At 42.2% G+C, this 23,165-nt stretch overlaps 1 protein-coding gene across 1 annotated transcript in view; it reads right to left on the bottom strand.

Annotated features, from left to right (window-relative positions):
• PELI2 (pellino E3 ubiquitin protein ligase family member 2) overlaps positions 1 to 23,165 on the bottom strand; it is an 82,447-nt gene that overhangs the window by 12,244 nt on the left and 47,038 nt on the right. The gene's annotated exons all lie outside the window — the stretch shown is intronic.

Below are 23,165 nucleotides of genomic sequence, written 5' to 3'. Positions count from 1 at the left end.
TTTCTAGTTCAGGAGCATTCAATACCTACCTCAACTTTCATAGCTGAGACTCCAAACACATGGGTTTTTCTCTCTGAAATTATGGCAAGTTCCTAAACCTCATAGAACTTGGACCCCAAAGATTTGGGGTTTAAGCTTCCTTGGTTTATTTGTTTGGTTTTAAAGAAATTGAAGAACACAACTGATTTCTAGTTAAAAGTGCCAGGATTTCAGGAATGTTATTACAGTTAATTAGATTTCTAGTTATATCAAAAACACCTCAACAATTTAATTTAAATTATTATGAAGAGCAAGTACATTCAGTGTTTTTTTGTCCTCATTAAAGGACACTTTTTACTTCATATCAAAGCAAACTGACCTCTGTAGATATGGGTATAGTAAAGACTAAATACTTTTTAAAAAAAGACAAGAAAATGCCAACTCCTGTTACTCTGCTCCATCAAACTAAGGCTGAATTCTCTTGGTTAAGACTTCCCAGGTTTACATCTGTAGCTTGTCTGCCAAAAAAGTTGATTTGGCTTTCAGACTCAGAAACAGTGATAACGAATTTTCAGTGATAAACACATAGCAGAGCTGTAAAGAGGGCTCCAGCAATCCTCTCAATCTCCAAAATTCAGCACATGACATCCTTGTGGCACTGATTGCTTCTCAAGCTGCAAGTCTAACACTCACTTAAATGATTAAGCTGTATCAAAGGGTAATGGCACTCCCTGGAAATACACAAGGAAGAGCATAAAAGCTCCAAGACAGGGAAACAAGGTGAGAAACGACATCTGTGGCTATCAGGGAAACACAAGCAAGTTTAAGGCCCATATAACTGCACAGAATTATGAAAGGCAATGATTGTTACTGCTCAGAAAACACTTAACTATCAAATTAATAAGTTAATTAAAGCTTTCTCCAGCTTTCTGCTACAGGGGGAGGGTGATTTTCTAGAAGAGATTCCCTCATTAGAGCTCCACTCCTCCTTCAAGCCCCTCTTCCCTGACAAAATTCAGATGGGGATTATTGAAGCAAGCAACTAAATAGATTCTGTTCATCCCTTTGCCACCTCTCACAAACCATCCCAAAGCTACAGATCAATTATGAAGCAAACCATTAGAAGTCTGACTGAATACTGGAGGTACAAAACCCACCAACATGCATACTGAAAGCTACCAAGAGTTAGCGAAAGTGTTTGACCCAAAATTATTGAAAAAATAGAACAGGTTTGTTTGTTTTTTTTTTTAATTTTGTGCATTTCCAGCAGCAGAGATGAGACTCTACACCATGCCTCTCTTGCTCAAAGCCCCCAGCAGCTCCAACACCTGCCAAAGATTTAGGCTTAGGGGATAAAGGAATGGCCAAGATGACCTTTCCCTGTCCCTTCCAGTATTTTTTTTTTTTTTTCTGCAACAAAGCTTTTATCAAAGCTTCAAGCCATAAAGTCCAATTTCCCTGATTTTAGTCAAACCATTGTACCACCAGCTGGAAAGAGAGGTAAAGATTTCTGGTGACCAGCAGTCCAGAGATTCTAAATTTCCTAGTTTGGATTTCTAGTTTCTTTTGTAACAACCATGACCCTAACACAGGGTATTTTGAGATGCCATTCAGCTGAAGCCACCAACAGGACACTGAGTGTGGGGACCCAAGTGGGTGCCAAGAGGTTTCCTTTAGGGGTGTTTGACAACTAACAAGGGGATCTCAACAAGGGGAAGTGTAGAGTTTTGCATTTGGGAAAGAACAACACGATGTCCCAGTATAGGTTGGGGGCTGAGCTGCTGGAGAGCAGTGTAGGTGAAAGAGACCTGGGGGTCCTGGTAGACAAGAAGATGCCCATGAGCCAGCAATGTGCCCTTGTGGCCAAGAAGGCCAATGGCATCCTGGGGTGCATTAGAAAGGGTGTGGTTAGTAGGTCAAGAGAGGTTCTCCTCCCCCTCTATTCTGCATTGGTGAGGCCACACCTGGAGTATTGTGTCCAGTTCTGGGCCCCTCAGTTCAAGAAGGACAGGGAAGTGCTTGAAAGAGTCCAGTGCAGAGCTACTGAGATGATTAAGGGAGTGGAACATCTCCCTTATGAGGAAAGGCTGAGGGAGCTGGGTCTCTTTAGTTTGGAGAAAAGGAGACTGAGAGGTGACCTCATCAATGTTTTCAAATATGTAAGGGGTGAGTGTCAGGGAGATGGAGTTAGGCTTTTCTCAGTGGTGGCCAGTGATAGGACAAGGGGTAATGGGTGTAAATTGGAGCATAGGAGGTTCAAGTTGAATATCAGAAAAAATTTTTTTACTGTAAGGGTGACAGAGCCCTGGAACAGGCTGCCCAGGGGGGTTGTGGAGTCTCCTTCACTGGAGACATTCAAAACCCACCTGGACACGTTCCTAGGGGATGTACTCTAGGGGGCCCTGCTTGGCAGGGGGGGTTGGACTAGATGATCTTTCAAGGTCCCTTCCAACCCCTAAGATTCTATGATTCTATGATTCTATCTCAAGCCCTGAGCAGGTCCCAGGTGTTCCTAGAATATAAATGAAATGAAGAGATGAACAAGAGACCCTTACACCTGGGTGTTTTCAGCATAACATGGCAATAATAAATTTACATATTATTGGAGCTCATCATTTCAAACACAGAAAGGAAGAGCTTTCACACACAAAGATTTCATTTGTTTCCACAAAACTGAGTTGCAGCTGAGAGGACAAGAGAGGACAGACCCACCAGCAACTCTTAACACCAAGGTCCTGGCTCCATCTCCAGTCTGTGCAACACTGAGCACCAGGATCAAAGGAAAATTCATGGTAAAATGCATGCCCTAAGCTTATGATCTTGTCAGACAAGGCACTGGATCAAATAGAAACTTTGGTGAGACCCAAAACTGCAAGTTTTCAGGTCTGATAGAAAAAAAAAGGGCAGAGTATGAACTTTCAGAATTATTTGGAAAGTCATGTACTACACATACAGAATGAGGGCTTAGATATGTTCATAATTCCCATTAGGCTGAGCAGGCTCAGTACCTCCTCTGAAATATCAAAGCAGGATATAATTTTGTGTTTTCCTTCCCCTCCCCTTTATTTTCCACCATTTAAACCCAGTTATTTTCAGTGTGAAATTCCTCATTTCATTTCCTGGAATTGTTTATTATGGTTATAATTTTTTTTTTTTAAAAAAAAAAAGCTAAGAACATCAGGAGAAATGTTTCAACTTGTGTGCTTTCACAGTCTGCTCTGCACACAATTCCAAGACATCTCCCAGGCATTTTAACTTGGCCACTTCCAAGTGAAAAAGTAACAGTACTTCAGGAACTGCCCAAAACAGAAGAACTCTTCACAATCACTGTAACAATGGAAAAGTAAATATCTTAACAAAACAGTACTGTAAGTAGAATAATGCAGCCACAGGGAGGATTTTGACAGCTCGAGGAGCTAGAGAACCACACAAGCCCTCCAAAAGTCTGGAGATTAATCCCCTTAAAATTAGTCAGTAGCAACCAAAATACTGAGGTCACATTTTCACTGTTTTTAACATTCAGATGTCTAGACTTTTTTTTTTTCCCCTCCTGGTAGGATTCTTCCCTGAAAACACCTGATTCTGTCACATTACTGCTGTGAGAGCAGCCCAGGGTCTCACAAAACATACAGCAGCAGCACCAAATTCCAGCAGGTGACTCCTTCCAGCATTTCCAGCTGGAATTAAAACACAAACTAAATGGGCACTGAACCTTTCTTGTCTCTCCTCTCCTCCACTCCAAAGCTGCAAAGATCCAGCAGAGCAGCAGGGTGTATTTTCAAAGCTTGTACACAAGAGTCCTCCAGATTTTTGAGTGTGTGGGCCAGCAGCAGCTTAATTTGTGAGCAGCTTTCTTGTAGCTTTTAGAAGTTGACTGAAAATCAGCAACTGAGCACAGGAAAAATGAAACAAAACACAGATTAGTTCCCAACAGAAATAAATGCTGGAAAAATCTTGCTGATGTATAAAGCCTGAGGCTGCCAAACACAGTGGAAATGTGTGGCTCTAGAGTGGCCAGAGCATATGCCACCTCTTGTCCAGCAGAAATACCAATGGAGGGATAAAACCTGGATTAATTCAGTCATCTTACACAAGTTTTATATGAATTCAAGTCATTCCTTTTGGAGGAAACTGATAGCAAAGTGGAGCCTTAGCTGACAACAATCTGTGGAGGGATGGAGGGAACAAACCACAGCAAGCAAGACATTTCTCCAGAATAATTCCACTGCTAGGACTCCACAGTGGGGCTGAGGGATTTTAAAAAGTCCAAATGCTGCACAAAAGCAAGGTGGGAAAAATCATCCCTCACAGTAAACTTCCCCACACCACATCCCAGTGATTTGGGGTCATCACAACAGCCAGATGTTACCAGAGACTGAAAGGAGCTGCATCTGAGAAGATGCAAAATATCAGAGCCCTCTAACATGGCCTAAGCAAATATTTGTGTCACACTTTGCTAAGAACTCAAGTTGGCTGCAAATACACTTGGCCTTGGTTTTTTTTTTCCCCTGCCTCCCTTACACACACTTTTCATTCTTGCTCCCTTCTCTCCATTTTGAGAACAAACCCTTGTTCCAGCTCACTGCTCTCCCAATCAAAGCAGCAAGTAAAGGCTATGGCTTACAAATCTGTCAGGTCTCAGAGGAGCTAAGATCAAACAAAGATTGCTTTTCTGCAGCCACTCTGCAACTCACCCAGACCCTGGAATCTCCCAGCCCACCTGAATTTTTTGGCCTCCTCTCCTTCCCCTGGCAAGTCCCCTTGTCCCCAGTTTTATCACCATTTCAAGAAGTGAGAAAGTACAATTCCCTCTTCCTAACACATAAAAGAACCCTTAAAGGTAAGGGAAATAAGAACACAGAAAGGTTTCATCTGAAAACCAGTATTCCTTAGTACTCTGCTTTTTCAGCACAGATACATAAGAAGGAGGGAACACAAACCTTAAAAAAAAAAACCAAAAAACCAAAACAAAAAAACCCACCAATAATTATATATAAAAAAATAACCCCAAGCCTGCCTGAGTTCAAGAAGGTTTGGATGATGCTCTCAGGCACATGGGGTGATCCTGGGGTTGCCCTACACAGGGACAGGAGTTGGACTCAATGATCCTGATCCACCTCAGCAGATTCTCTGATTCTAAACCCACCCAAAACCCCAGCAGAGTGGGCATGGACCCCACCTCCCAGCAGCAATGCACATCATCCCACTCTCCTTTTGCAAACACAGCATCAAGGACCAGTCCAAGAGATGCCACCTCTCTCTCTGAACCAAGGAGAGCAAAAGTGCTACTGTCCTGGATACAACTCTGAAAAACTTTGTTTATTGCTGCCCAATGACAGATCAGTGTCAGACATCTCCAGAAATGCCCTTATGGACCAGAAAGCCACAAGGAGGCAAACCAGGAGTAGACCACCCCTTGTGTGAAACAACATGACCCAAGATGTTAACTCAGTTAACTTCTTTTTCAAGAAGTTAACCATACCAGAGGTTAACTACCCAAGAAGAAACCCACATTTTCCTTCCACTCCTTTATGGGCTATTCCTTGAGAGCTCTGCAAGCTCCTGTTTTGCACCCAGTGATGTAGTTCATACTCTTAAACTTTGCCTCCTGCAATAAGCACATCCCTGTTTTGACCAACTACAGGGTGCAACAAACACCCAGACTTAAGGATGAAACCTGAAGGCTTGCAAACTACACACATTTCCCCCCAGGCTCCCCACTTACACTGCTTCAGTGAGAGATTCTACATTTATTACTACACAAACTTTGTAACCCTCAGCCAGATGTTCCCCATCTAAGAGCATCTTCTGGGGTGGTGCAGATCTCTCTCTCCTGCAGGCTGATGAAGTTGCTCATTTCCCTTACTCATCTTCAGCCCAAGAGCTCAGGAGCAGGTCAGGAGCTCCCAGCATGACTGCATCAGCTTCATATTAGTAGGTCAAACCTTTTGTATAAGGCATGTGGGTGAACTGCAGATCCCCAAATTCTCCCAGCCTACAGGCTGCAAGGCTTGCAGGGAGCAGGTCTAACCCTAGAAATGGAGATTTTACCACTTTGTGGGGTGCATTAGAAAGGGTGTGGTTAGTAGGTCAAGAGAGGTTCTCCTCCCCCTCTATTCTGCATTGGTGAGGCCACACCTGGAGTATTGTGTCCAGTTCTGGGCCCCTCAGTTCAAGAAGGACAGGGAAGTGCTTGAAAGAGTCCAGCGCAGAGCTACTGAGATGATTAAGGGAGTGGAACATCTCCCTTATGAGGAAAGGCTGAGGGAGCTGGGTCTCTTTAGTTTGGAGAAAAGGAGACTGAGGGGTGACCTCATCAATGTTTTCAAATATGTAAGGGGTGAGTGTCAGGGAGATGGAGTTAGGCTTTTCTCAGTGGTGACCAGTGATAGGACAAGGGGGAATGGGTGTAAATTGGAGCATAGGAGGTTCAAGTTGAATATCAGAAAAAATTTTTTTACTGTAAGGGTGACGGAGCCCTGGAACAGGCTGCCCAGGGGGGTTGTGGAGTCTCCTTCACTGGAGACATTCAAAACCCACCTGGACACGTTCCTAGGGGATGTACTCTAAGGGGCCCTGCTCTGGCAGGGGGGGTTGGACTAGATGATCTTTCCAGGTCCCTTCCAACCCCTAGGATTCTATGATTCTATGATTTCAGAGAAAAAAAACAAAAAACCCAAAACCTACACAAATGAAGAAACCCTCAGCATTGCTCTATTTGCAAATTTCAGCTTCACAGTTCACTTGTGCCTGGCTAATTCCTCAAACATTATGAGAGGGAATTAACATTATTATGGTTACCAACTCTTCTGTGCCACAGCAGAAGTGAAGGCTGAAATCCAGGAAGAAAAGAGGCAGATGTCTCACAGGAAAGGCTGCTCCATTAGGATGGGAGTTTGAGCTTAGTTAATTAGGTCGGATTAGGACAATAAAATGATTTATGGGAACACTTTACTTTTCTTTGTGGGTAGTCAAGCTGACCAACAGCACAGTGATGTGTTTAAAATTAATGCCAGCAGTGCCTCCATGAGTTAAATGCTTTCTTACTTGGCTGCTGGCCTTCAATTTCTTTTATAAAGAGAACATAAGCAAGACTCAGGGACCTCAGACAAAAGACCTTGCAATTTAAGAGAAAAAAAGAACCTTTAGCTGGCAAAGAAATCCTTTTCAAGTGAAGAACACATGGCATTGCCACTGGACTGCTGGGCAGAGCCAGCAGAGATTTGGTTACCCTAAGGAGACACCAAAAGCTCCTGATCCTGCTGCACCCATGTTCTGCCCACATCAGAAATGTGTTCACTCAGGATGTTTCCCAGCAGATGACACCAAAATGTCAAATTCATGCAATGTGTACTACAGACTGTTTGCAGTTCTGCTCCATCTCAAACCCAACAGCAATGGAATGAAATGACTTCAACCCCAGGTCTCAGTCCCACTGAAAATTGACACTGACCCCTGGCTATTGATACAGCTGCTACACACCATTTCCCTCCAGCCTTTTGCAAAGAAAACAGACACATTATCATGAAAAACTTCTGGGCTTCACGTGCCTGAAATGACTGCACCAACCAGAACCACAAGTCCAGCTGTGGAACAAGTCTGGATCTGCTTCCTGCACAGCTCTGTTCAAGCCCATCATCCTGCAGTGTTCTTCCTTCCTTTCCTAATAAATAAATGTATGCATTACAACTGCAACACCACATGGACACACATTTTTTGAATACCTGTCTGTGTCCAATGTTTCAGAGCTGCCAAAATTCTTGTGACAACTAAACCAGTGTTGGGAAACAGTCAAAAAAGACCAAGAGGCAGCAAAGTAAAGAAATTATTAGATTTTGTACACCTAATGAGCATTTCTGACAAGACTTTTAAGCACATATACTGGTGTTGCAGCTATTTCTTTATATTTTCTATATTTTCTGTAATTTATATTATTATTTAAAATTTATATTTTTATAGTATTTTTATAATATTTTTAAATTTTATATTATATTTATTTTATATTTTATCTTTTATTTTTATTTTTAATAGTTTTATAATTTTATAACAATTCATAACTTATATTTAAGTATGAAATTTTATAATTTATAATATAATTTTTATAATTTATAATTTATATTAATATTTCCTATAATTTATATTTTCTATACTTTCTATAATTTTCTATTATTTCTTTTTCTTCACTACATGGTAAACTGAAGAGAGCAACGCTTGCCTTCTGAAAAGCCACCACTTAACTGGAAAAAACACTATGAATTACTTACTGGTCTCAGCTATTTTCTTGTCAATTTATTAAACGATCCAAGGACTAAAAAAGTCTGGGAGAAACGTAAAAACACACAACTAACAAGGAACTGGATAACAGATGTTTGACATTTAAAAGAAGCTGTTCAGAATCATAGAACTGGCTGGGTTGGAAGGGACCTCAGAGCTCATCAAGTCCAACCCTTGATCCACTCCCACTGCAGTTCCCAGCCCATGGCACTGAGTGCCACATCCAGGCTCTTTGGAAATATCTCCAGGGATGGAGAATCCACCCCTTCCCTGGGCAGCCCATTCCAATGCCTGATCACCCTCTCCAGAAAGAAATTCTTTCTAATGTCCAACCTAAACCTCCCCTGGCACAACTTGAGACCTCTTGTGCCCTCTTGTCTTGCTGAGAGTTGCCTGGGAAAAGAGCCCAACCCCCCCTGGCTCCAACCTCCTTTCAGGGAGTTGGAGAGAGTGATGAGGTCTCCCCTGAGCCTCCTCTTCTCCAGCCTCAACACCCCCAGCTCCCTCAGCCCTTCCTCACAGGACTTGTGCTGGATCCCTTCCCAGCCTCCTTGCTCTTCTCTGGACCTGCTCCAGCACCTCAATCTCCTTCCTGAGCTGAGGGGCCCAGAACTGGACACAGGACTCAAGCTGTGGCCTCCTCAGGGCTGAGCACAGGGGCAGAATCCCTTCCCTGGACCTGCTGGCCACGCTGTTCCTGAGCCAGCCCAGGATGCCATTGGCCTTCTTGGCTACCTGGGCACACTGCTGGCTCCTCTTCAGCTTCCTGGCAATCCAGACTCCCAGCTCCCTTTCTGCCACTCTGTGCCCAGCCTGGAGCTCCCCAGGGGGTTGTTGTGGCCAAAGTGCAGGACCCGGCCCTTGGCCTTGAACTAGGTTTGTGTGGCACTGCAGTGTCAGTCACCATGAAGGAGCTGATGTGATGTGTGTGTAACCTCCAGGCCGTTCCTCTTCAATCTCTCCCCCCTCCCCATGAAACTCCGGGTACCCCAGCTCAGCGCCTGTGCAGAGACTATTTCAGCAAATACTCCAGTTTATTTACACTTCAAGCTTTTATGGCTTTCAAAGCATCCACAAGTGTGCTCTTATGTACCCTTTCCTGCTGAGCTCAGAGATTTGAGGGGGAGGGGGGCAGAGGGGACAACACATTTGTCTCTTGCTCACGTCAAAGCCATCTGCTCCAAGCACATATGCGAGGCGGTGTGCTGCTCCTCCACTGCTTTACCATTTATCAGCTCGCTAGGCAGATGTTAAATGATTTTTTTTTTTCCCCCTTTGCTGAATTTGTCACTGTAGCCAAGCAGCCGATCCAGCTCGCACAGCCCTCTCTCCACAAGAGGCAGCGAAAATACTTTGTTCCCGCAGTTCTTCTGAGTCCTGCAGCAAGCGAGGAGGCAACAATCTGAGGGGGTTTCTGTTTCAACTCCTGTAAAGCTGGGTCAGGGCTGACAGACACTTGACTGCACGCTGTTATTTCGGGGAATAACAGCAGAATACCAGAGTAGGCTGCTCCTCAGACAAAAGGGAGTGTTGCAAATGCAGTCTGCAAAATGCACAGTGGGTGGTGACTAAATTGCACAGATTCAAGTTAAGCAGCCCAAACCATCACTGTTCCAGCCACTCACTAAACTCAAGTCCTGACTCATACCTGGGACTCCTGACCACCCCAAGTTGTTCCACTTAGTAAGTCAAAGTATTAAAAGCACCTCAAAATAGCTGCCAGTTTATAGCAACAGGCACAGCTTTTACCCAGGGGTTCAGGAGCTGTTCTGTCAATCCCAAGCCTTTGGTGGGTGTGAATCAAGACTTTACCTTTAAGTGATTCTGCCCCTGTGCTCAGCCCTGGGGAGGCCACAGCTTGAGTCCTGTGTCCAGTTCTGGGCCCCTCAGCTCAGGAAGGAGATTGAGGTGCTGGAGCAGGTCCAGAGAAGAGCAAGGAGGCTGGGAAGGGATCCAGCACAAGTCCTGTGAGGAAGGGCTGAGGGAGCTGGGGGTGTTGAGGCTGGAGAAGAGGAGGCTCAGGGGAGACCTCATCACTCTCTCCAACTCCCTGAAAGGAGGTTGGAGCCAGGGGGGGGTTGGGCTCTTTTCCCAGGCAACTCTCAGCAAGACAAGAGGGCACAAGAGGTCTCAAGTTGTGCCAGGGGAGGTTTAGGTTGGACATTAGAAAGAATTTCTTTCTGGAGAGGGTGATCAGACATTGGAATGGGCTGCCCAGGGAAGGGGTGGATTCTCCATCCCTGGAGATCTTTCAAAAGAGCCTGGATGTGGCACTCAGTGCCATGGGCTGGGAACTGCAGTGGGAGTGGATCAAGGGTTGGACTTGGTGATCTCTGAGGTCCCTTCCAGCCCAGCCAATTCTAGGATTCTATGATTCTAAGCAGTCTGTGAATAACTGTCCTCTCAATCTCACCGTCCAGCTTTTCCAACCATTAAACATTTGTCTTCCCCTTCCCCTTTCTTCCACCCGTGTTCAGCTGCATCATATTGCAAGTGATGCTTCATCCACCTTTGAAACCAAGTCTGTAGTTTTCTGCCTTTTAGTCAGTTTGCTCAATTTCCTCCCCCGAGCAGACAAGAGCCAGAGACAGCTCAGAGCCACAACACCAAGCTGAGACATCAACTGCCTACAGCATAAATCATTTACCCCCAACTCCAGAATGCTCCTCTGAGCAAATCACTGTCTGAACATTGCTGCTACACTTTTTATTGCAACTTCTCTGGAGCCCAGGGTTGTGGTAGGGCTGTGCTGAAGACATTCCACCTGTTTTGGAAAGCCAGGACACAGAGTTTCATCTATTTAAGATGTGACATCAGCTGGTTTGAAACAAGTGTTTCAGGCTGTTTCAGTATATCTGTGTATTTCTCCAGTTTTTGCAGTTCATAAGTAGCTTACTCACGTGCTCCAAGAGGTTTTATCTTTTCACTGTCTCACCTGATCCCTGCAGAGTATACAGAGATCCACCCAGTGTCTTACAGGCTCTATTTCCATCTACTTGTCAGTACAGATGACAACCAAATGATTAAGAGATTTTTTGGAAGACTCATCTTTTCTTCTTTCAGCTTCAACCCACCATGCAGCCATAGGACTGTTAGAAAAAAAAAACCAACCCCAAACAAGACAACATAGCACAGGGGCATGAATTTACCAAGTGGTTTCACAGAGTATTTCATAGCCATTTGTGAAAAGAAGTAAAAGAGTGTAGAAGAGGACTACAAAGTTGATCATATTCCTTCCAGGATACTGCTTTAAAACAAGACCTTTTCCAATAAAGACACTGAGCATTTGAGGTCCTCTGTCTGCAACAAAGAAAGAAAGGGAGAGAGAAGCAGCTGAGCTCTGCTGAGAGCTCCTGGTCATGGTGCCAGGACTTTGGTAGCACTAAGAGCTGCTACCTTCAGATAATGGAGCTGGTTCTCATTTCCACAGTAAAAAAGCCTGACAAATCTTGTTTAAAAGTAAGAGAAGCTGAAGGGACCAGCAGTCTACTGGAAGAGACTTTGCACAAGGGACAGCTGAGCTGCAGCCACTTCAGGGAGAAAAGAGATTAAATGGTTGACTGAAAAAAAAACCCCATACAATAAGATCTGTGTTGAATTTGATGTTTTAGGTACTCAGATTGAGACCAGTAAGATGTTCCTTGATGTGTGGCCTTCTGAACACAAAATTTCTGCCCCTCAAGCCCCCTTGCATTAGCTCACTAATGGTAGGGGATTTCTTCTGAAAGACTACAAGCCTATATACATCTAAACATGAAGGCATAAACATGATTTCATGACTGCAGCTGGAGCACATCCCCCCCTAAACTCTTGATACACCCACAAAAATATCAGTAATTAGAGAAGGATGCAACAGTGTTTGTAGCTGAACATTCTGGTGCCAGCACTCTACAATTCCTTTCTATACATCAGGAACAAAAGCAGCAGATGCCTGGCTATACTTCTGTATTGGGATAGGCCAAGCCCACAAAATAGCCACAAATTGGAATCCTTAACTAAAAACCAGACAAAAAAAAAAAAAGTATAGTGATAAAATCCCCTCGAGGGCTTCTATCAATACACAGACTGAAAGATTTGTACACTCAGTGCATCAACAGTGAAGGCTTCTGTGAATCAAAGCACCCATGAGCACCAACCTGAGCCTGCCTGCCAAAGGAGAGCACGTAATAACAAGCTGAGAAGCTGCAGATCATCCTGTAGCTTCCAGAAACCATAAATTCTCTCTGACACAAATCAATTTTACATTAAGACAGCCAAAGCCTCTCCAGACAGTTCCCTTAACAGACCTGTTAAGAAGCTGCACAAAAATCTCTCAAGAGGGGGGAAAAAAAAAAAAAAAAAAGCTCCTCTTGCCAAAAAGCCATTTAGTGCTTACAGAGAACACTTCTAATTTATGAAGCCCAACCAGGGACAGAAGGTGCTTTCTAGACTTCACTCTAGAGCTGGAATATTGTCCTGATGGAAAGCACTCTTCCATAGAACAAATCCCAACCCAATCAGCTTTTTCTATTGGTCTGAGATTCCTACACAAACTGCAACAAGTCATCACTACAAACAGAAATTTGTAGCATTTCCCTTCCTTCCAAGTTCTGTGAGTCTGCAGTAAACAAAACTTACTTCTAATCTTCCCAGTTATCATCTATACAAATCAGCAAGCATCTTCCTATGGAGAGTTCAGGGCTTAGATTTGTTAAACACACCTTAGTATATTTAAAAATACACACATCCTCTTTGTTTGAACTGTTAAACTGAGCTACTTAAGGGATTTAAGCCAACAGGATAACACCACACAGCAGTCACACCACAATCCTCACTTATGCTGCTGCACATGTGTTTAAAAATCAACTTGTTAGCAAGCAGGAATCCTTCACTAGGTGGGAGTTGCCAAGCTCATTCCAAAAGCTGACTGACTGTAAACCCCTCTGGTGATGCCTCTGTGCAGAACTGGAAAAAAAAGTCTGGCCCTGATTCCCAGACTTTTTTTTTTTTTTTTTAAATTATCCAGGGAAAAAAAGCACCCCAAGCCCTTCCCACAGGGGGTGGCAGAGCTCTGGGAGTAAGCAGTAATTCCATTTTACCAAGAAGGATGTGGCCCCTTCTGAGTCACCCACCTGGAGAAGTGATAACAACAAAACTTAGGATTCCTTTATCAGAATGTTTTGTCCCTGGCTGTCCCTCCAAAAATTTTACAGTCCATGTTAACAGCTATGCTTACAAAATACATTCAATACTCAGTAATAGGGAGGTTCACCTGCAAGCCAGATATTTAACTGCAGCATCTATTTTCTAACTTGAATGTTAGAGGGAAAAATTCAGTCCCAACACTACTGAGAGAGTAAAACAAGAGTGAAGTACAAAAGAACTGAGAGCACTTCAGCCAAAATAAGGGGGATGTTTGCCATGAAATAGCTTTGATACCAGAGCAGAGCCAAAAGAGAACTTGCAGAGGTCAGGCCAACATAAACAGCTACAAAAATGCCCTCCAAAGTTCCTTCTCCCTGATCATGCAGCTACATTTTAAAACCCCATGGTGTGAAAAGGGGAGCCCTGGGCAATGAGCACCCAGGAAAATTAACACCCAGGAAAATTCAAGCCTGAAGACACCTTTAACAAGAGTGGCCACATCTGTTTCACTTCTATCAGCTAAAGACCACCAGAGCCCATTACTATTCCATTGGCAGCAAAATCCCTCTCTTCTCTTGCTTTGGAATGGAATAAATTTAGCTTACTCTATATTGTACTGAAGAAGATTCTGCAGCACAATTCCACGTGTTTAGAGAAAGCAATTAGAGGATTAGTCTCCTCTATTGGTCTCAGTTCCTGTTGTTTCCATTGTATTCTCAAATTCAAATCTCCTGTCTTTTTCAGAAAGATTGATTCAGACAGCAGAGGGAGGAAAATTTATGTCCCTAAAATTTAAATCTATCATGCCAAGTGAAAAATTCAACCCACAAAGATTTAAAATTCGTAATACTGTAATTTCTTCAGTTTGAGGCTTTTTTTTTTTAATAAAAAGTATAGCTTAAGACTAGAGCTGCTGTAGGAAAATTACAGGATTCTGTGAAAAAAACCCAGTACCCAGTGATGTATGGGATTTGGGGGTTTATATTAAATGAAATAAATGCCAGGAAACAATATTAAGCAATGACACAATGCACTTGGCAGGCCCACAGAGTAAATAAGACACAGCTTTAATTAGGCTATAGAATAACAAGTGCTTCTGAGTGTTAAGCAGCCCACATTTATATGGAGAATATAAAAGGCTTGTGAAATTACATAAAGCAAAAAGCACTTTGAGAATTTTATCCCCCACCCCCCCAGCATGCCTGGGAACAAGTTCTTTACATACAAACTAATCATATTTCCCAGTATTAACTGATCTAAATCACGTTTTTACTTGGGTGTTTTAAAGGACTCGATTTCTTCACTGAGTTGTTTGCACCAGGTTTTAACAAATTGGAAAAAACCTTTGCTGGGTTGAACTTTTCTCTCCTGGTAGAGCCTCAAATCTCAGCTTTGTGACAGTTCAGAGCACTGAGCACTCAGCACTCTTAGACTGCCCCTAATAAAGATGATAAACGAGTTGAAGATGATTGCTTACATTTAAAGAGCTCATAAATTCACATACATGTTGCTGCGAGTTTTAATGGCAGTATTTGACATGTTGAAGAGTGAAACCACCTCACCATCCACGATTTTACAAGTTTACAGAGAAGGAGGCATAAAACCCCAACCACCCCAGTGGTTCATCCCTTCACCTCCCTCCACTGCAGCACAAACACCCGTGCAGGGTGAGACTGCCCCGAATGACCCCGAGCTGCGTTCCAGTTCCAGCTCTGTCAACTGCCAGGAGAGTTTGCCCCAAGTTTCACACTTGTGACTGAGACATTCCTTGTTTTCCCTTGCCAGCAGCACGTGAGCTGGAGATGGGCAGCTGGAAAGGGCTGGTACAGATTCTGGCACGTTTTGCACACAGCTGAAGAGATCACTGTTTACTCAGTCCCCTCTTTGCAGCCCAGGACCACAACTGCTTGTGGAGGAGCTCCTGATGCCCACCATTTAGTGTATTTTAATCACAGAATCCCAGACTGGTTTGGGTTGGAAGGGACCTTAAATCTCCTCCATTGCCACCCCCTGCCATGGTCAGGGACACCTCCCACCAGCCCAGGTTGCTCCAAGCCCCATCCAACCTGGGCTGAGACACTGCCAGGGATGGGGCAGCCACAGCTTCTCTGGGAAACCTGGCACAGGGGCTCAGCACCCTCACAACAAACTATTTCTTCCTCACATCTCATATCCATCTGTTTTCTTTCACTTGGAAACCCTTCCCCCTGATCCCATCCCTCCCTGCCCTTGTCCCCAGTCCCTCCCCAGCTTTCCTGGAGCCCCTTCAGGCACTGGAAGGTGCTCTAAGGTCTCCCCATTGCAGCTTCTCTTCTCCAGCCTCAACACCCCCAACTCTCTCAACTTCCTCATGTCCAACCTCAATCTCCCCTCTCCAAGTTTTAACCCCTCTCCCCACCCCCCCATGTCCAAAGCCCTCCCCCAGCTTTCTTGCAGCCCCTTCAGATATTGGGAGGTTGCTCTGAGCTCACCTGGGAGCCTCCTCTTCTCCAGGCTGAACAACCCCAATCCCTCAGCCTGGATTCCCAGGGAGCTGCTCCAGCACTCCCAGCATTTCAGTGGCTCTGCTCTGGACACCTCCCAGGAGCTCTGTGTCCTTCTGATGCTGGGGACTCCAGAACTGGACACAGAGCTCCAGGTGGGGTCTCAAAGGGGGAAATTTTTGACAAATGTAGTTTGAAGGACAACCTTTCATCCACACACCCAGGTGTGAAGCTCACAGTGTTGTCTATTCACATTACACAGGTTTTTAAGCTCCTTTGGCAGATGAAATGAATGCATTTTAACTGCTGTGTATTACAGAGCAACATTCGTAAGAGTTTGATGACTCCAGCATAAAAATCACACTGCAGAGAAGAAGAAAAAAAATTCCCTTCTGCAAGCCCTCTGCCAAAAAGCCCCAACACCACTTTTTAGAGAGCTGCTGAATAAGAGCATTCCCAGAATTGTCTGTATCAGCTGCACTGTCCCTTTCTTTTGCATCCTCCTTCACCTCCAGACTTGCCTGTCCTTTAGGTTCTCTGGAGCAAACATAACATTTGGAAAATTTATAAATCACATTATATATATGTAGTATAGAATTAGAAACATTAAAATCATGTAGCTTTAGGTCAAACGTTGGGCAAATTCCAGTAGACTCTTGGCATATCTGGATGGTTTCCAAAGGAAGCCCCAGGACACTGTACAAATGAAGTCAGCTCTGTGTGGGTGAATTAGAAAGCAGCTATAGGGACTCCTTGGAGTATATATAAATAAATGATCAGATTATCTAATGCAGGCAAAAGTAGAAAAATCAGGAATAGTTTGGGTTTTTTTAAAGGAAAAAAAAAGAAACAAAAACCCCAAACAACAAACAGCAGAGACCATGAAGACCAAGTTGCAACAATTGTTCAGCCCCCACTTTCTTGAGCTAAAAAAAAAAAAAAAAAGTATTTTAGGAATACTTAATGTGGGAATCCACACTGAAACCACTTGATCCTTTCATAAGGTATGAACTGGAAAGCTACAAAACCCAGCAGGAAGCCTAATTAATGACAAGAGATGAAAAGGGCAACAAATGCCAGATAAAGGAGTAATTAAGAACACATGTATTTTTAGAGCAGGTAAAATAAATGCAAATTCAAAGATCATCTTGAAAATCAATATAACTGAAGAATGCATTCAAATTCAGATTTAATAACTGAAAAAAGCTTGTCAGTTTTCATAACAGAGTAGTGCAGGTTCACCTTTAAACCAGCAACTAAACAACATAGTGCTGTTGGAGAAACAGGGTATAATGCCAACAGAAAAATTCAATTTCTGTACAGGCTGTAGACAAGTGGGTAGCTTTATGTAAAGAATTATTTTCCTAAAACAGTGGAGGAACCCTTACTTCTATAAACAGGTAAGGGAAGGGTTTAATCTGGCTCAATAACTGCATGCACTCTGCACCTGCAACATGACTTCAAACAACTTACTGCCTCAGCATGTCCTGTCCTATCAAAACATTAATTTTTGTATTGCCAATCCCATGCTTTACTTAATCTCTGGGATAATGGCATTCATTCATTTACCAAAAGTCTAGCAAGGGAGGTCATAAGCAGGAAATATTTCACAGTTAAAAGGTTTGGTTGTTTTTTTTTTTTTCAGCTACATCAATTCATCCTGCTGCATCAACCTCTATTATTATTATAGCCATTATATGCAAGTAATTTAGAATAGCTTTTATCAAAGCATCTCATTTTGGCCTTTTGGTTCCTGTACACAGCAATTAATTTAAAATTATTCTCACTCAGGAGATTCACCCTCTGACTGTAAAGTTAGGTCAGCAAGTGGGGATAACACAGGGATTTAAAATGATGGCAGAAGCTATAAAACAAAATTTGCAGTCGATTAGAAACCACTTCTTTACTTTACATCCAGTATCGTTCCAAATTACAATTCCACAGATTAAACACCAACTTCAGGTTGAGTATTTTTTGAATATTTGAAATTTTTTTGAATATTTTTGAATATTTTTAATATTTTTAAATCTTTTAAAAATATTTTTTTAATCAGATTTTGCTATTGAGACTCTGTAAGAGTAGCAAATAATCCCTTAAATCTCTACTCCACTAAAGATGGATGGTACCTGCTTTGTCTAATGAAGAACCAGACACAAAAAGCCCTGGAAGCTGAGAGGGTTTCTCCACCTCCATGAAGGCACAAGGCTTTAACCTCCTTCCCTGCCAGATGATTCCTCTGCAGACAGAGCTGAAGCTACAAATCACAGATGGGCAATAAAGCTGGTGTCTTCCTTTAATCTTCCAAGACTATTGCTTCCCAGGTTTTCTGTTCACATTGCATGCACAGACACTCCTCTCTCAGGAAGCACAATCATTTTCAACACCTAAAAAAACCCCAGGACTCTATAAAGTTTGGTGTTTACTCACCAACAGCTCTACAAGCTGCTTTTACAAGATCCATTCCCTCCACCTCTGGTTTCACACACACCAAACAGTGGCTACTGCAACACACAGGAACATTTTCCATCAGTCTCAAGACACCACCTTATTTGTCTGTGACACAACTTACCTCACCCCCCACCCTTTAAAGAAAACAGTGAACACTGCCTTCAGAATTACCAAATCCATTTGGGAATTTTTATTAATCTCTCCAATAGAGCACTGAGTTTAAGAATCTTAATTAGCCTTTCTTCATCAGCTCTAATTTACCCTTTACCAGATTCCTTCCACTTTCATCCTGTATTGGTTCTTCAGCACACTGGGTTTCACTAAAATCTTTCAGTCTGCTCCACGCTAATCTGATTTCATCAAGATATTAAAAATCTTCCTAACTCTCTTGGTCCAATAGTTTTTTTTGCTTCAGCTTCTTGCTCTCATTAGTGATTCTCCTGCTAGAGCAGAAAGCCTTTTAGCAGCCTGGATTTTCATGGCCACGGGATGCTCACCAGTGTTTGAGAAGCAAAAGAGACTTCAAGGAGCTTCAGCTGTCACACAGCAGAAGCTGAAACTTCCAGACTGTTGCTGCAGTTCAAAAGCAATTTTGTGAGCCACTTTCCAGCATGGGAATGGCAGCTCCTTGAGTAGCTGTGGTGAGGAGCTTGTAGAATAGGTAGTTCAAGCTGCCAGCTTCCATTTGCTGCTCTGCAAGTCAAAGTCTCTCTATTCCCTCCTTCAAATCAATTTTTGCAGCTCCCGTTCCCATCCTCTCCAGTTTTTCACAAACCTTCTGCAAACTTGACAGCAGAACTGCAGACAGGGTTTCATTAAGCAGCTTCATCAACACAGGCTACACCATGGTTCTGTTCCCATGGTTCTGCTTTCCCTTTTCATCCAAGCTGAGAATTCTCATCTACTGCTCCTGATTGTAAGAAACTCCACGATAGTCCCTTCCAAAACTCTGAAACCCTCCAAATATGTAGCTTGGCTGATATTACATTTGGATTACAAATGACATGCTTAATAAAACAAAACCTGTATCACCAAGCCATCTAGAAACAACTCTATGCAGCCACTTTTATTCCATTTACCCTTCTGACAGTCACACTGCTGCCCATTTGGGCAAATGAAGTTTGTGGGGTTTGGTTTTTTGGGCAGAGATTTTTTTTATTAAAAAAAATATTCTTTAATATCATGCATTTTAGGCAGTACATTGCATATCTCTACAGAATCCCATTAGTAATCAGCTCTGGAATTTAACTTTCCCAAATAATTTCCTGGTATTTGCATTTATTGCCAGCTGGTAATTGTTTAAGATAATTACACCATAACTCTGTTCTCTCTTCTTTACTTTCACACCAGAATATCATCAACTAAACCCAGAAATCTCAGAGGATAAGGGAAATATAATGCACAGTCAGCTGCTCTACCATCCTTGGACACAATCCTGACTTCCCAGCACCAAACAATACTGGAGGATACCAGCAGTTTCTTTTTTTTTAACTGAGGGGGTAAAATAAGCTTCCTCTCATCCAGCACTCTTATCACCAGGCAGCTGAACCACAGGAATATTTTAAGATTATACACAACACAGTCTCAATACAGTTAATCAGCCTGCATGCTGGGCCTGCTGTAAATCATTAAGATTATTGACAAAAGCACATTATCCACAGGACTGTGTTCACCAGTATTGCCATTCCAGGCATGGAGAAATAAAAACTCTGGTCCCTAATCATGCAGTTTACCTTTTCAGACTCTTGGCTGACCATTAAAACACTTGAGGAATTCCCCCCACTGCTCTAATCCCAGTAATCAATTACAAAGCCAGTGTGTGCTCTTGTTCTGTCTCTCCTTGGCCACCAAGGATTCTTGGAAACACCCTCATTTAAAAGTGTTTTTGTTTTTTTTTCTAGTACTTACTCAATAGACCAGGACTTGCTTTATAACCTTCCAGTGAGCAGACACACACTGGTCTGATCTTCTCCCAAAATACATGGAACAAAGATGTGTGACCAGGCATGGAGAGGCAGTGAAGAGGTGAGATGCATCCTGCCCACCTATTTTTAAGGGGATGGAAACAAGAACCAGGCCCTGATATTCCTAAACGAGCTCCAAGAATGCCTCAATACTCAGGAAAGGAGCTCAATCTAACCAAAAGGAATTAGATCCTGGCATTCACACTGTGCTCCTGCCTTCTGCCTCCACCAACAGGAGGGGAAGGAGCTGAGAACACAGCATTCCCCTGTCCCATTTCCCCCTGTGCTTTCTGAAAGCATCCTTTATGAGGGCAGGTATAAATAAAGGTATTTATTTACCCAAATCCTCAGCAAGGTAGAGAAATGCCAGAAAAAGTTTCTTCTCAGGTGATGACTTAAAAGATTCCTTGTGTTATTATGTAGGCAAGCAAGGAATTCCTTTGGCTCAGAACCTGCTGAATGACTTTCTCAGAAATGTTTCTTAAACTTACCATGGATTGTGTTCTGGGTGCTCTGAATTGTTTGAAACCCAGGTGAGAACCCCACTGGCAAAAAAATTAGGGCCATCCTTCATATATTCCTGTCTTCAGTTGAAATGGCACAAAATTAGGCACAATCCCCAAACATTTAATTCTCACTGGTCATGGTGCATGGTTTCTCCCTTGTCCTTGCTGAGAAAATCAGGACTTGCATGGTACAAAAACCCTACATACTGATATATTCTCTTTTAAAGAAAATATACTGGGTGTATGACTCTACATAATCCTTATTTCTTAAAAAAAGAATTAAAAGATATATATACACACACACTTAACAATAGCTTTCATTTTCCATGCATAGACAGAGCACTGTGAAGTGCAGATAGCTACTTATATTCTTTTCAAAACATTAGTTATTGCCTTAAGAAGAAGCTACAAATGCACATATGAACTCTGTTACCCTGACCTGAACTCAACACTTAAACACTGGGAAAAGCATCATTATCCCCTCTATGGAAAAATAAGCTCCACTGAAGTACATCAGGAAAAAAAAAAAAAAGTGCATTTAAATGCAAATAAAGAAATTCTAATATTAATTAGAAGAAGTTTAATTCATTTAAAGGGTCTTGGAAAATTGACACATTCTTTTACAGGGGAAACCATAAGCAGCAGACAGTTTGGGTGCCCATTACTCAACACATTTTTATTAGTCATGTGCCAAGGCTCTAAAGTTTGATTTAATAGCTGAAGCTGTCAAATGAAAGAAGGTTTACACGTTGTGAAAAGACAAAGTAACTGAAGATGATGTCACTAGGATGTCTAATTAACAGCCTGGAAGGTCTGAAGCATTAAATACTTGCCCTCAGGCTTGATTATCACATCTAAAACTTCAGGCAAGCCTTGCTTAAACACACACTGCCCCATCATGAAAGTGTTGTTATAGCCTAAGGTTTTAAGTGTTAAGGTATTAAATGCCTGTCAAATTGCATTAAGCAACATTAGAAATCCCCCAGTTTAAAGCCATTTCAGAGACACAACTGTCCCTGTCTTTAGCTGATAGGAGCTAAAGAGCTGATGCAGCAAAACACTCTATACTTTTGCTGCTTTGCTACCAAATGAGTGGGTTTAGATCCTGGAAAGTCTGGCAGAACTCACACAGATTTTCCTGTTGCTACAAAGGGAGCAGCAAAGGGTGGTTAAACGTTCCAGCTGCAGAGATGAAACCCTGCACACAAAAAAAAAAAAAAAAATTTCACCGTGCTGGGAAAGCAGAAGCAGCTGAAGAGGAGTCACTTTAATGAAGCCCCATGGGAGCACAAAGATGGAGATAATTGCAGCTGTGGATCCCTGCACATCAACCTGACTCCTGTTTGGAAGTTCAAATGTAATTTCACAAATTAATGCAAGATTTCCTTTTTTTGTCTTTGTAGATAAAAACAAACAAAAAAACCCCACACAGCCTTTACGGCTTAAGCTTTTCTGAAAGAACAACGAGCTTAAGTTGTAAGAACAAGAAACAAACATTCCTCGTGGAGGAAAAAAAAGAAAAAAAGCTGAGTTGTTATAAAGAAGCTTCTCCAGTGCAAACCCTACAGGAAAAATGAGCTGAGATTCTGTCCATAGCTGCAAAGACTCATTTTATTTGTGACACCAGGAGCTCACAAATCAGTGTTCTGCCCCGAGACATCCAGGTAGATGACTGACACTTTCTGCTCAGACTTGCTTCCAAGCAAAATAATACTTTGGAGGAAAACAACAGCTCTGCAAGAACAGCTTGTATCCTACATTTTTCCCCTTGCTTGCAGAGGGCCTCAGTTATCAAGGAAAATGTAAGAACAGCAGAAGAGTTTGAAGGCAACTGTAACAGGGAATTTTTAATGCTTGCCTCTGTGCATCTCACTTAGCCAAGCATATAAAGTACTGATTTTCAGTCTGAAATAGTCAAGTGAAGTGATAATGGAGTGTAACTAATATTATTATATTATATATATCATATATATAATATATATTATCTATTTATATATATTTTTATATATTTATGTTTTTATGTATAAATATACAAATTTATATATTTTTATTTATATATATTTATATATTTTAATATATATTTATATATTTTTATTCTTTATATATATTTTATATATACTTATATATTTTTGTATATATTTATATATATTTATATACATATATACAAGCATGTTTAGAGCCCAACAATCCCCTTCACAGAAACATGGACTGTTCAAACAGCAATGCAATAAAAATCCAACTTTTTCCTGCTTTCAAGTTAAGACCTATTTATTCAGAGGCTCAAAACTAGGATTCAAAGAAGATTTTAAGGCAGAACCAGCACTGTTCTGAATTACTTTCATGAGCACAGGCATTGAAAACATCTAAATTTGCAGTTCTACAATTTA

Source organism: Heliangelus exortis, chromosome 5, assembly GCF_036169615.1.
Source record: "Heliangelus exortis chromosome 5, bHelExo1.hap1, whole genome shotgun sequence".
Classification (NCBI taxonomy): domain Eukaryota; kingdom Metazoa; phylum Chordata; class Aves; order Apodiformes; family Trochilidae; genus Heliangelus; species Heliangelus exortis.
The sequence above is the reverse complement of the archived record's forward strand: the minus strand, read 5'-3'. Positions and strand labels throughout refer to the sequence as shown.